This window comes from Bombina bombina, chromosome 4 (assembly GCF_027579735.1).
Source record: "Bombina bombina isolate aBomBom1 chromosome 4, aBomBom1.pri, whole genome shotgun sequence".
Classification (NCBI taxonomy): Eukaryota; Metazoa; Chordata; class Amphibia; order Anura; family Bombinatoridae; genus Bombina; species Bombina bombina.
The window spans coordinates 740,658,242-740,670,931 of record NC_069502.1 but is presented as its reverse complement, the minus strand read 5'-3'; the positions used below and the strand labels follow the sequence as shown (position 1 = coordinate 740,670,931).

Here is a 12,690-nt window from a genome sequence, read left to right as displayed (position 1 = left end):
GTCTTAGCTGCAATATATTCCTCCCAACATTCTCTAGTATGCCTGGTAATATAGGCTCTATATGTGTTCTTGACCCGATTGGCTAATTGTCTAGCCAATAAACTGCGTTTTTTTTGTCCAATAGAGTGTGTAGGATTTAATCTCTCCGCGTAGTACGGCCTTAGAGGCCTCCCAGAATGTCTCGATCTTATCTATGTAATTACCGTTATTCTTAAGGTATTCTGCCCATTTCAGACGTAAATGGTTCTGGAATTTGATATTATTACTTAAATATCTGGGAAAAGAAATATAATTCTTACCAGGCCGACTATGTCCGATAGTAAGATTTAATGCTATCACAGCATGATCAGAAATAGTTATGTCTTCAATTCTAGTGGCCCAATTCCTAGAAAGCATTGATTCTGATATCAGAAAGTAGTCAAGCCGAGAGAAGGAGCGTTGAACCTGAGATACACACGTAAATGTGCGAGCATCTGGGTTCTGCACTCGCCATAAATCGACCATACCCAGGTGTGAGCATAACTTCTGAAAGATCCGGACTTTTCTGCTTCTGCTGTTTAGCGCCCTCCTATTAGAATTATCCAAAAAGGGGTCTGCAACCAGGTTAAAATCTCCTGCGATAATTAAATTGAGCCCTATAAATCTATGTAATTTAACGGAAAGAGCTGACCAAAAATTATGGTCAATTTGATTAGGTCCGTATATGTTACAAAGTATGTATCTAATATTATTGATTTCCAATTCCAGTATTAGAACTCTCCCTTCAGGATCGGGTTCAATGTTAACTATTCGGTAGTCTAGTTTTCGATTCAATAGAATTGCGACCCCCCTCTTCCTTGAGGTAAATGGAGCCGCCACAACTTCCCCCACCCATTTAGATTTAAGTTTGGAAATTTCACTAACGTTAAGGTGTAGTTCCTGTAGGAGAACTATGTCGGGGTTAAATTTCCCCAGATGTTTTATTACGGTTTTTCTTTTAATGGGTGAATTAATGCCCCCTATATTCCAAGACAATAGCTTAAGGTTATACGCCATCAACACTTATTTATTTTGACGACCCTGGATGTCAAAGGGGGTACTCCCCATAACCTCCCGCTTAGGGGAACCCAGGGGGCCAGCTCTAACAATGGTACGCAAGTAGGGACAGACAGGGAACGGGGAGAAGCAGGCGGCGGAGAAGAGGAAAGAGAGGAAAAGAAAAAAAAAAAGGAAACACAACACAACCCCCACATAACCCCCCCGCAGGACCTACAAACACCATTTCTGTAACTACCATATACCTGAATTCAGATACCATATTAACCGGCTAACTACCTCTAAGCAACTAGATATTCTAGTTCTATAAACATAAAACCTCTCTTAGAAAATTAGATACGTGTTCATGGGACCCCTGCTTCCCTGCAGAAGGCCTCAGCCTCCATAACATTGTTGAGTGTATGTGTGTTACCATCTTTCTGCACAATTAACTTTGCAGGGTAAATTAATCTGATATTGTAATTTTCTTTCTGTAGTCTCCCATAAAAAAAAGACATATCTCTTCTCTTGGTAAGTGTTTCCGAAGAGAAGTCCTGAAACAATAGTAACTTATGAGGGCCTATGGAAAGAGGACTACATTTCCTGTAATGAGGAATAGTAATTTGTCTTGAAAGTTCACAAATTTAAAAATTACTGGTCTGGGTCTCAGGACCTCACTAGATTCACGTCGTTGGCCTATCCTATGCACCCTTTCTATCATAAAGGGAGCAGCAGGAGCTGGGATCTGCAGAGCTTGTGGTAATGTAATGGTGACAAAATTCATTAGGTCTTGGAACTCCGGGGACTCGGGCAGACCAATCACTTTAAGATTATTACGTCTCGATCGATCCTCGAGATCCTCAATCTTAGCTTGCAAAGAAGTGATAATTTTACTATGAGTATCCACTGTAGGATCAGCAACATTAAATCTGTCTTCCAGGTCTGAGATCCGGTTCTCAATTTCATCTAATCTAGATGAAAATTGTCTGACCTCCAAGGTGAGGTTTGATATCTCATTTTTGATCTCCTGTTTGATCATATCAAACTGAGGTGTCAGAATTTTAGCCACTTCCGCTGCAAATTCTATCATATTGTTAGGGGAGGGAATGGAAGCGCTTTTTTCCAAGGGGGAAACAATGCTAGTATCCAAATTCCTGCTGCTCCCTTTTTTTTCTCTTGTTTTAGGAGCCATATTGGAGGGAGAGCTCCTTTGCTGCATATATTTGTCCATGGACAGGGACTAACTGATATGTGTCTGTATCGTGACAGATGTTAACTATATATCTTAGAGCAAAAAAAAAAAAAAACACCTATGCTCTGACAAACTATCTCCAAATAGTATACTTTATATAGGGCCTCCTATATTCTACAGAAGATATAATTGTGTACAGAGAGAAAGAGTGTTAACTTTCCTAATTTATTGAAACAATTTATACTCCCAAAGTGATAGTGTTTTAACCCCAAGTATCCCTTCTAGTAGTTAGATCAAACTTTACCTTTATCTAAAGTGTAAAGTGTAAAAAAATTTTAAAAAGTTATTCCTTACTTCAAAATAGTTTCTAATGTGTGTTGTAACGTGAGGTTAATACTAGTAACAGTGCTTTTGAATAGATAATTATAAATGAATAAATATAGGTAGAGATAAATAATTCCTTAACATACAGCAACCCAGTAAAGAATTATCCAGATAGCTTGTGCATATAAACCTACCAAGATAGATAACTGTTGGCTTAATTAATAGTGCTTGTGTTTGAAGTATTGTAATTCAATACTATAAACAAAAAAAAAACAAAAAACAGCACCTGATATCTTAATATTTAGCACAACATATATGGCATAGTATCTTATGTTCCAGCAGAAATATTATTTTATGTCAGGTATCCATTCTATTCCTTAAATTCCTTGGACCACAATTTCATCTAAAGTGAGAAGAGGGCTATTACTTGCTTCAAAACCCTTTCTAACGTGTGTAGGGTTAAAGCTAGTAGCACAAAACTTTTAAATAGATAGATGTGAATAGATAGGTATATATATAGGTAGACAACTTCTTATCCTATCCTAAAGCAACCTAGTAAAAATTACCCAAAATAACTTGTGTATGTGGATCTACAGTAATGGACAGTTATACCCTTAGTTAGATAGACATAGGGTTCAAAATCCTATAGTTCAATACTATTGATTTAAGGAAAACTTCTATCCAAAGCAGTTAGTATTTTATCTTAACCGCATCAATATTATATAATACTTATCTATATTACTTAACTAGGGTGTATAAAACTCAGCCTTGGCAATCTCTTACAGGTGCTAAATGCCAGGAAGAAATTTCTGCATAATCTAGCCGCTATGCTTAATTACCAAGAGATCTTCTGCAGTTGTTGTACCCTCTTAATCTAACATTCAGAGGTGCCAGAATCTCAATAATAAAGCCTGGAAAGGAAAAAGGCCTTATAACAGTATAGTATACACCCAATAGGTTATAAGCAAAACTGAGGGTAATAATTTCCCCATATTAAGTCCTCAGGTTAAATTTATTGAGACCACATAATAAGTCCCACTATTATCTTCACTGCCGCCGCAGCCAATTGCCCAGTCAGCATCAGTTATTACTTCGGTCAATGCATCTGCCAGGGGGCCAATGCGTTGTATATTATGTCCAGCAAAAATACTTAAGCAGTCTGTGCAACTACGCTACACAGAGTCAAGATACTTTGCTCCCCTGCAGGACACCATTAAACAAATCAAGATACGATACCTCGCTGCAGGTGTCTAACCGGGAGCCTTGTCTCTTCGATCTTCCCTGCTTACGTTTCACTGAGGGAGACCGCGGTTGCGGCCAGGGTAGGGAGTCGGTTGTGCAGTGGATAAGCCCGCCCACATCAGGGAGAGCGACAATTCAATCGGTCACACCGACCCCTCTTCACCATTTGTAGCGGGCCGCAGAACAGGAGAGCTTGGACAGGCAGCGGTCAGGACCGGTATACGGCAACACCCCCGTCGTCTCACGCAGGGGGAGGCGGGATCCTCTTGGCCGTTTGCCCAACCAGGGGGCTCAGACTTTCCATGATGATCTCACAGCTGTCTTCGATCCACTCTCTAGCCAGGGAGAGGGACTCTGTCACTTCCGATACTGGAACTTCAGGTGGGCTCACCCAACTCAGGTCTTTCAACGAACGGGCTAAAACCCGCTAGGGGACAGAGGGAGCCGCTGCCAGAGCAATCACAAGTCTCAGCCAGGTGAGTAAGCTCTCCCTCCCTGAGATAACTCAGCGTGTAGATAGTTTTTCCAGGGGTCTGCACCTGTATGAGCAAGTCCCGTAACAGTTTGGGTTTTAAAACACAGATGCAGTAGGTAAGGAGACTAGTAATCGTCGACGTAAAGTCCTGGGCATAATAAGAGGGCTTTATCTAAAGGAGTTTATTCCGGTGCTTAGAAGCCCCTGTAGAAATGGTGTGCACCAGCCACCGTGCATATCTAGGCTGCAACTTTAACTTCCCATGCTGGATCGAAATCCTTACTCCCAAGCCTGTGCATGGCCAAGGGAAACAAAGCATATGTTCGTGATGTCTTTAGGCCTCTCTCAAGGCACGGAGCTTCACAACACCTGCAGCTACCTGCAGATACCTGCATGCCCCGCCTCCAACAGGAAGTCCAAAAGAGTTGATCCTCCTGAAAGCTACAGAGAGAAAAAATCTTAACTTTTTAATGCCAATTGATATTGCCACAGCTAGAACAACAGTAAATAACATGTGCGTCACCACAGTCTCCGAAGCTGTTGTCGGATGTATACAAAAACACTGATAAAGTATTCCTTTAGGAGCGGAAAGAGATGGCTACCGGAACACTCCAGGAACTTCACAAGAGTGGCTGTATTGTGTTTCTGGTGATGTTTGAGACATCTGGGTAGTGTACAGGGAGGGCAAAAATCCTCTCCATCTCTGTGCACCACAGGACAGGACGTCCTTGTCATCCATAAGCACATGAAATTGCTGGCATTTTCGTAGCTTCAAGAAGTTCAGTTTTTGTGGTGATAGTACATAATTAAATAAACTTTGGTTTCCTACCATACTCAAGACAATCTTGTATTTCAAGCTTCGTACTTGCTGTGGGAAACAGTGGCCTGTCCATACCAGGAAGATAATTTAGACAGAAGTAACAAGCTCTGCTTGCAGGTGACACATGTTTATCGTCAATCATCAAAGGGGTTGCGTGCAGAATATGGCTGATGGCCCCTTATTCACATGTTTGTCCAGAGCCACAACATTTGCAAACAGCCAAAAGAAAGGCCGGTTCTCACCAGCCTTAAGTTGAGCTTCATTTACCAAATGCTGATATTCAAAAAAATAGACAAACAGTGGCTTAAATAACACATTTGTGATATGGATTCACCAGAGCAAGGTCATTGCAAGTACTAAGTTCCCACGATTATTATTGTCACACTCCATTGTACTCCTATGCCCAGCTCCCTGCTCTTGTTTTTGTTGAGGGTCCTGGAGCCTCTGCTGAAAAGGCCTATGGATAATGAAGTGTACTGGGTGTCTGTTCAATGTTTTTTTTTATTTCCCGGTTGCAACTAATTATCTCCCTATGGGTGATGGGGGAAACCAGACGTGGACTCCTTGCCCAGTGTGCTTAGAGGAATGTGGCTGCACCTCGCTGACGAGGCCCATAGGAGGCCGAAACGATCATCTGGGGTTGTCATGTTCCTTGTTCAGATTAGAATTGCCTGGTATTTCGGGGCTGGACTGACCTTACTTGGCAGGATCAGACTGATATACTTCAGGAAAGTTTTCTTCTGTGAAAAGCACACTGGTCTAAAAGAGGCTGCTTCCGGGTGGTAAATCGCCATAGAACAAGCCACTGAGCTGTTGTTCGTTCCTGGTAGAGCGCTTCTCTCTTCGTATGCTAATTATCTCAGTGTTTCTAAAATCAATGCCTTTCCTGTAATCTATTATTCAAAAGGATGACATATGTCCTCTTTCATGCTGTTGTTTTGGTTGAGGCTCAGGGACCCTCGTATTAAAAAGGCCTGAGGATAAATAAGTGTAACGGGTGTCTAATGAATGTTTTTTTCTATTTCCCGGGTCATATAAATGATCTCTGGGATTCTAAAATCAATGCCTTTCCTGTAATCTATTATTCAAAAGGATGACATATCTCCTCTTTCATGCTGTTGTTTTGGTTGAGGCTCCGGGACCCTCTTATTAAAAAGGCCTGAGGATAAATAAGTGTAACGGGTGTCTAATCAATGTTTTTTTCTATTTCACGGGTCATATAAATGATCTGTGGGTTTCTAAAATCTATGCCTTTCCTGTAATCTATTGTTCAAAAGGATGACATATCTCCTCTTTCATGCTGTTGTTTCGGTTGAGGCTCCGGGACCCTCTTATTAAAAAGGCCTGAGGATAAATAAGTGTACTGGGTGTCTAATCAATGTTTTTTTCTATTTCCCGGGTCTTATTAAAAAGGCCAGAAAAAAAATAACTGTACTGGGTGTCTAATCAATTTATTTTTCTATTTCACGGTTGCAAATAATGATCTGTGGGTTTCTAAAATAAATGCCTTTCCTGTAAACTATTATTCAAAAGGATGACATATCTCCTCTTTCATGCTGTTGTTTCGGTTGAGGCTCCGGGACCCTCGTATTAAAAAGGCCTGAGGATAAATAAGTGTAACGGGTGTCTAATCAATGTTTTTTTCTATTTCACGGTTGCAAATAATGATCTGTGGGTTTCTAAAATCAATGCCTTTACTGTAATCTTTTATTCAAAAGGATGACATATCTCCTCTTTCATGCTGTTGTTTCGGTTGAGGCTCCGGGACCCTCTTATTAAAAATGCCTGATAATAAATAAGTGTAACGGGTGTCTAATGAATGTTTTTTTCTATTTCCCGGGTCATATAAATGATCTCTGGGATTCTAAAATCAATGCCTTTCCTGTAATCTATTATTCAAAAGGATGACATATCTCCTCTTTCATGCTGTTGTTTCGGTTGAGGCTCCGGGAACCTCGTATTAAAAAGGCCTGAGGATAAATAAGTGTAACGGGTGTCTAATCAATGTTTTTTTCTATTTCACGGGTCATATAAATGATCTGTGGGTTTCTAAAAACAATGCCTTTCCTGTAATCTATTATTCAAAAGGATGACATATCTCCTCTTTCATGCTGTTGTTTCGGTTGAGGCTCCGGGACCCTCTTATTAAAAATGCCTGAGGATAAATAAGTGTAACGGGTGTCTAATGAATGTTTTTTTCTATTTCCCGGGTCATATAAATGATCTCTGGGATTCTAAAATCAATGTCTTTCCTGTAATCTATTATTCAAAAGGATGACATATCTCCTCTTTCATGCTGTTGTTTCGGTTGAGGCTCCGGGACCCTCGTATTAAAAAGGCCTGAGGATAAATAAGTGTAACGGGTGTCTAATCAATGTTTTTTTCTATTTCACGGTTGCAAATAATGATCTGTGAGTTTCTAAAAGCAATGCCTTTCCTGTAATCTTTTATTCAAAAGGATGACATATCTCCTCTTTCATGCTGTTGTTTCGGTTGAGGCTCCGGGACCCTCGTATTAAAAAGGCCTGAGCATAAATAAGTGTAACGGGTGTCTAATCAATGTTTTTTTCTATTTCACGGTTGCAAATAATGATCTGTGGGTTTCTAAAATCAATGCCTTTCCTGTAATCTATTATTCAAAAGGATGACATATCTCCTCTTTCATGCTGTTGTTTTTTTTGAGGCTCCGGGACCCTCGTATTAAAAAGGCCTGAGGATAAATAAGTGTAACGGGTGTCTAATGAATGTTTTTTTCTATTTCCCGGGTCATATAAATGATCTCTGGGATTCTAAAATCAATGCCTTTCCTGTAATCTATTATTCAAAAGGATGACATATCTTCTCTTTCATGCTGTTGTTTTGGTTGAGGCTCCGGGACCCTCTTATTAAAAAGGCCTGAGGATAAATAAGTGTAACGGGTGTCTAATCAATGTTTTTTTCTATTTCACGGTTGCAAATAATGATCTGTGGGTTTCTAAAATCAATGCCTTTACTGTAATCTTTTATTCAAAAGGATGACATATCTCCTCTTTCATGCTGTTGTTTCGGTTGAGGCTCCGGGAACCTCTTATTAAAAATGCCTGATAATAAATAAGTGTAACGGGTGTCTAATGAATGTTTTTTTCTATTTCCCGGGTCATATAAATGATCTCTGGGATTCTAAAATCAATGCCTTTCCTGTAATCTATTATTCAAAAGGATGACATATCTCCTCTTTCATGCTGTTGTTTCGGTTGAGGCTCCGGGAACCTCGTATTAAAAAGGCCTGAGGATAAATAAGTGTAACGGGTGTCTAATCAATGTTTTTTTCTATTTCACGGGTCATATAAATGATCTGTGGGTTTCTAAAAACAATGCCTTTCCTGTAATCTATTATTCAAAAGGATGACATATCTCCTCTTTCATGCTGTTGTTTCGGTTGAGGCTCCGGGACCCTCTTATTAAAAATGCCTGAGGATAAATAAGTGTAACGGGTGTCTAATGAATGTTTTTTTCTATTTCCCGGGTCATATAAATGATCTCTGGGATTCTAAAATCAATGTCTTTCCTGTAATCTATTATTCAAAAGGATGACATATCTCCTCTTTCATGCTGTTGTTTCGGTTGAGGCTCCGGGACCCTCGTATTAAAAAGGCCTGAGGATAAATAAGTGTAACGGGTGTCTAATCAATGTTTTTTTCTATTTCACGGTTGCAAATAATGATCTGTGAGTTTCTAAAAGCAATGCCTTTCCTGTAATCTTTTATTCAAAAGGATGACATATCTCCTCTTTCATGCTGTTGTTTCGGTTGAGGCTCCGGGACCCTCGTATTAAAAAGGCCTGAGCATAAATAAGTGTAACGGGTGTCTAATCAATGTTTTTTTCTATTTCACGGTTGCAAATAATGATCTGTGGGTTTCTAAAATCAATGCCTTTCCTGTAATCTATTATTCAAAAGGATGACATATCTCCTCTTTCATGCTGTTGTTTTTTTTTGAGGCTCCGGGACCCTCGTATTAAAAAGGCCTGAGGATAAATAAGTGTAACGGGTGTCTAATGAATGTTTTTTTCTATTTCCCGGGTCATATAAATGATCTCTGGGATTCTAAAATCAATGCCTTTCCTGTAATCTATTATTCAAAAGGATGACATATCTTCTCTTTCATGCTGTTGTTTTGGTTGAGGCTCCGGGACCCTCTTATTAAAAAGGCCTGAGGATAAATAAGTGTAACGGGTGTCTAATCAATGTTTTTTTTCTATTTCACGGTTGCAAATAATGATCTGTGGGTTTCTAAAATCAATGCCTTTCCTGTAATCTATTATTCAAAAGGATGACATATCTCCTCTTTCATGCTGTTGTTTCGGTTGAGGCTCCGGGAACCTCTTATTAAAAATGCCTGAGGATAAATAAGTCTAACGGTTGTCTAATGAATGTTTTTTTCTATTTCAAGGGTCATATAAATGATCTCTGGGATTCTAAAACCAATGCCTTTCCTGTAATCTATTATTCAAAAGGATGACATATCTCCTCTTTTATGCTGTTGTTTTGGTTGAGGCTCCGGGACCCTCTTATTAACCCCTTAACGACCGAGGACGTGCAGGGTACGTCCTCAAAAAAAAGGCAGTTAATGCCTGAGAACGTACCCTGCACGTCCTCGGTGTGGAAAGCAGCTGGAAGCGATTCTGCTCGCTTCCAGCTGCTTTCCGGTTATTGCAGTGATGCCTCGATATGGAGGCATCCTGCAATAACCTTTGGTAGCCATCCGGTGCAGAGAGAGCCACTCTGTGGCCCTCTCTGCACCGGAGATCGGTGGCTCCCTGCGTTGGTGGGTGGGAGCCGGACCGGGAGGCGGGTGGCGGCCATCGATGGCCCTGGTTATGTGCAGGGGGGGCGGGATCGTGGGCGGGGATGAGCGGGGGCACGCACGGACGCGCGCGCGTGCACGGGAGGGCGGGGGCGGGCGCGTGCACGGGGAGGGAGCGGGTGGGAACCGCTACACTACAGAAAATGTATTAATAAAAAGCTTATAAATGTCTAAATATTTAATAAAAAAAAAAAGATCAGCAAGGTGGTGGGGGTTTGTCTGTGTGGGGGGGGGGAAGCTACACTACAGAAAAAAGCCAAACAAAAATAAAAAAAGCACTTTTTTTTGCAAACTGGGTACTGGCAGACAGCTGCCAGTACCCAAGATGGCCCCCAATGAGGCAGAGGGGAGGGTTAGAGAGCGGTTTTGGGGGGGATCAGGGAGGTTGGGGGCTACGGGGGGGATCCTACACCCTAGCATATGTAAATATGCTAAAAAAAATATTTTATTTTTTTTAAAAAACCCTTTTATTTTAGTACTGGCAGACTTTCTGCCAGTACTTAAGATGGCGGGGACAATTGTGGGGTGGGGGAGGGAAGGGAGCTGTTTGGGAGGGATCAGGGGGTGGGATGTGTCAGGTGGGAGGCTGATCTCTACACTAAAGCTAAAATTAACCCTGCAAGCTCCCTACAAACTCCCTAATTAACCCCTTCACTGCTAGCCATAATACACGTGTGAGGCGCAGCAGGATTTAGCGGCCTTCTAATTACCAGAAAGCAACGCCAAAGTCATATATGTCTGCTATTTCTGAACAAAGGGGATTCCAGACAAGTATTTACAACCATTTGTGCCATAATTGCACAAGTTGTTTGTAAATAATTTCAGTGAGAAACCAAAAGTTTGTGAAAAAATTTGTGAAAAAGTGAACGATTTTTTGTATTTGATCGCATTTGGCGGTGAAATGGTGGTATGAAATATACCAAAATTGTCCTAGATCAATACTTTGGGATGTCTACTAAAAAAAAATATATACATGTCAAGGGATATTCAGGTATTCCTGAAAGATATTAGTGTTCTAATGTAACTAGCGCTAATTTTGGAAAAAAGTGGTTTGGAAATAGCAAAGTGCTACTTGTATTTATGGCCCTATAACTTGCAAAAAAAGCAAAGAACGTGTAAACATTGGGTATTTCTAAACTCAGGACAAAATTTTGAAACTATTTAGCATGGGTGTTTTTTGGTGGTTGTAGATATGTAACAGATTTTGGGGGTCAAAGTTAGAAAAAGTGTGTTTTTTTCAATTTTTCCTCATATTTTATATTATTTTTTATAGTAATTTATAAGATATGATGAAAATAATGGTATTTTTAGAAAGTTAGTTTAATGGCGAGAAAAACGGTATATAATATGTGTGGGTACAGTAAATGAGTAAGAAGAAAATTACAGCTAAACACAAACACCGCAAAAATGTAAAAATAGCCTTGGTCCCAAACGGACAGAAAATGGAAAAGTGCTGTGGTCATTAAGGGGTTAAAAAGGCCTGAGTATAAATAAGTGTAATGGGTGTCTAATCAATGTTTTTTTCTATTTCACGGTTGCAAATAATGATCTGTGGGTTTCTAAAATCAATGCCTTTCCTGTAATCTATTATTCAAAAGGATGACATATCTCCTCTTTCATGCTGTTGTTTCGGTTGAGGCTCCGGGACCCTTGTATTAAAAAGGCCTGAGGATAAATAAGTGTAACGGGTGTCTAATCAATGTTTTTTTCTATTTCACGGTTGCAAATAATGATCTGTGGGTTTCTAAAATCAATGCCTTTACTGTAATCTTTTATTCAAAAGGATGACATATCTCCTCTTTCATACTGTTGTTTCGGTTGAGGCTCCGGGACCCTCGTATTAAAAAGGCCTGAGGATAAATAAGTGTAACGGGTGTCTAATGAATGTTTTTTTCTTTTTCCCGGGTCATATAAATGATCTCTGGGATTCTAAAATCAATGCCTTTCCTGTAATCTATTATTCAAAAGGATGACATATCTCCTCTTTCATGCTGTTGTTTTGGTTGAGGCTCCGGGACCCTCTTATTAAAAAGGCCTGAGGATAAATAAGTGTAACGGGTGTCTAATCAATTTTTTTTTCTATTTCACGGGTTATATAAATGATCTGTGGGTTTCTAAAATCAATGCCTTTCCTGTAATCTATTATTCAAAAGGATGACATATCTCGTCTTTCATGCTGTTGTTTCGTTTGAGGCTCCGGGAACCTCTTATTAAAAATGCCTGAGGATAAATAAGTGTAACGGGTGTCTAATGAATGTTTTTTTCTATTTCAAGGGTCATATAAATGATCTCTGGGATTCTAAAGTCAATGCCTTTCCTGTAATCTATTATTCAAAAGGATGACATATCTCCTCTTTCATGCTGTTGTTTTTTTTTGAGGCTCCGGGACCCTCGTATTAAAAAGGCCTGAGGATAAAAAAGTGTAACGGGTGTCTAATTAATGTTTTTTTATATTTCACAGTTGCAAATAATGATCTGTGCGTTTCTAAAATCAATGCCTTTCCTGTAATCTATTATTCAAAAGGATGACATATCTCCTCTTTCATGCTGTTGTTTCAGTTGAGGCTCCGGGACCCTCTTATTAAACAGGCCTGAGGATAAATAAGTGTAACGGCTGTCTAATCAATGTTTTTTTCTATTTCCCGGGTCATATAAATGATCTCTGGGATTCTAAAATCAATGCCTTAACTGTAATCAATTGTTCACAAGGATGCCATATATCCTCTTTCATGCTGTTGTTTCAGTTGAGGTTCTGGGAGCCTCTTATAAAAAGGCCTA

The 12,690-nt window shown here is 39.9% G+C and overlaps 1 long non-coding RNA gene across 1 annotated transcript in view; it reads left to right on the top strand.

Annotated features, from left to right (window-relative positions):
- Nucleotides 1–12,690, top strand: part of LOC128656821 (uncharacterized) — an 82,748-nt gene that overhangs the window by 32,363 nt on the left and 37,695 nt on the right. The gene's annotated exons all lie outside the window — the stretch shown is intronic.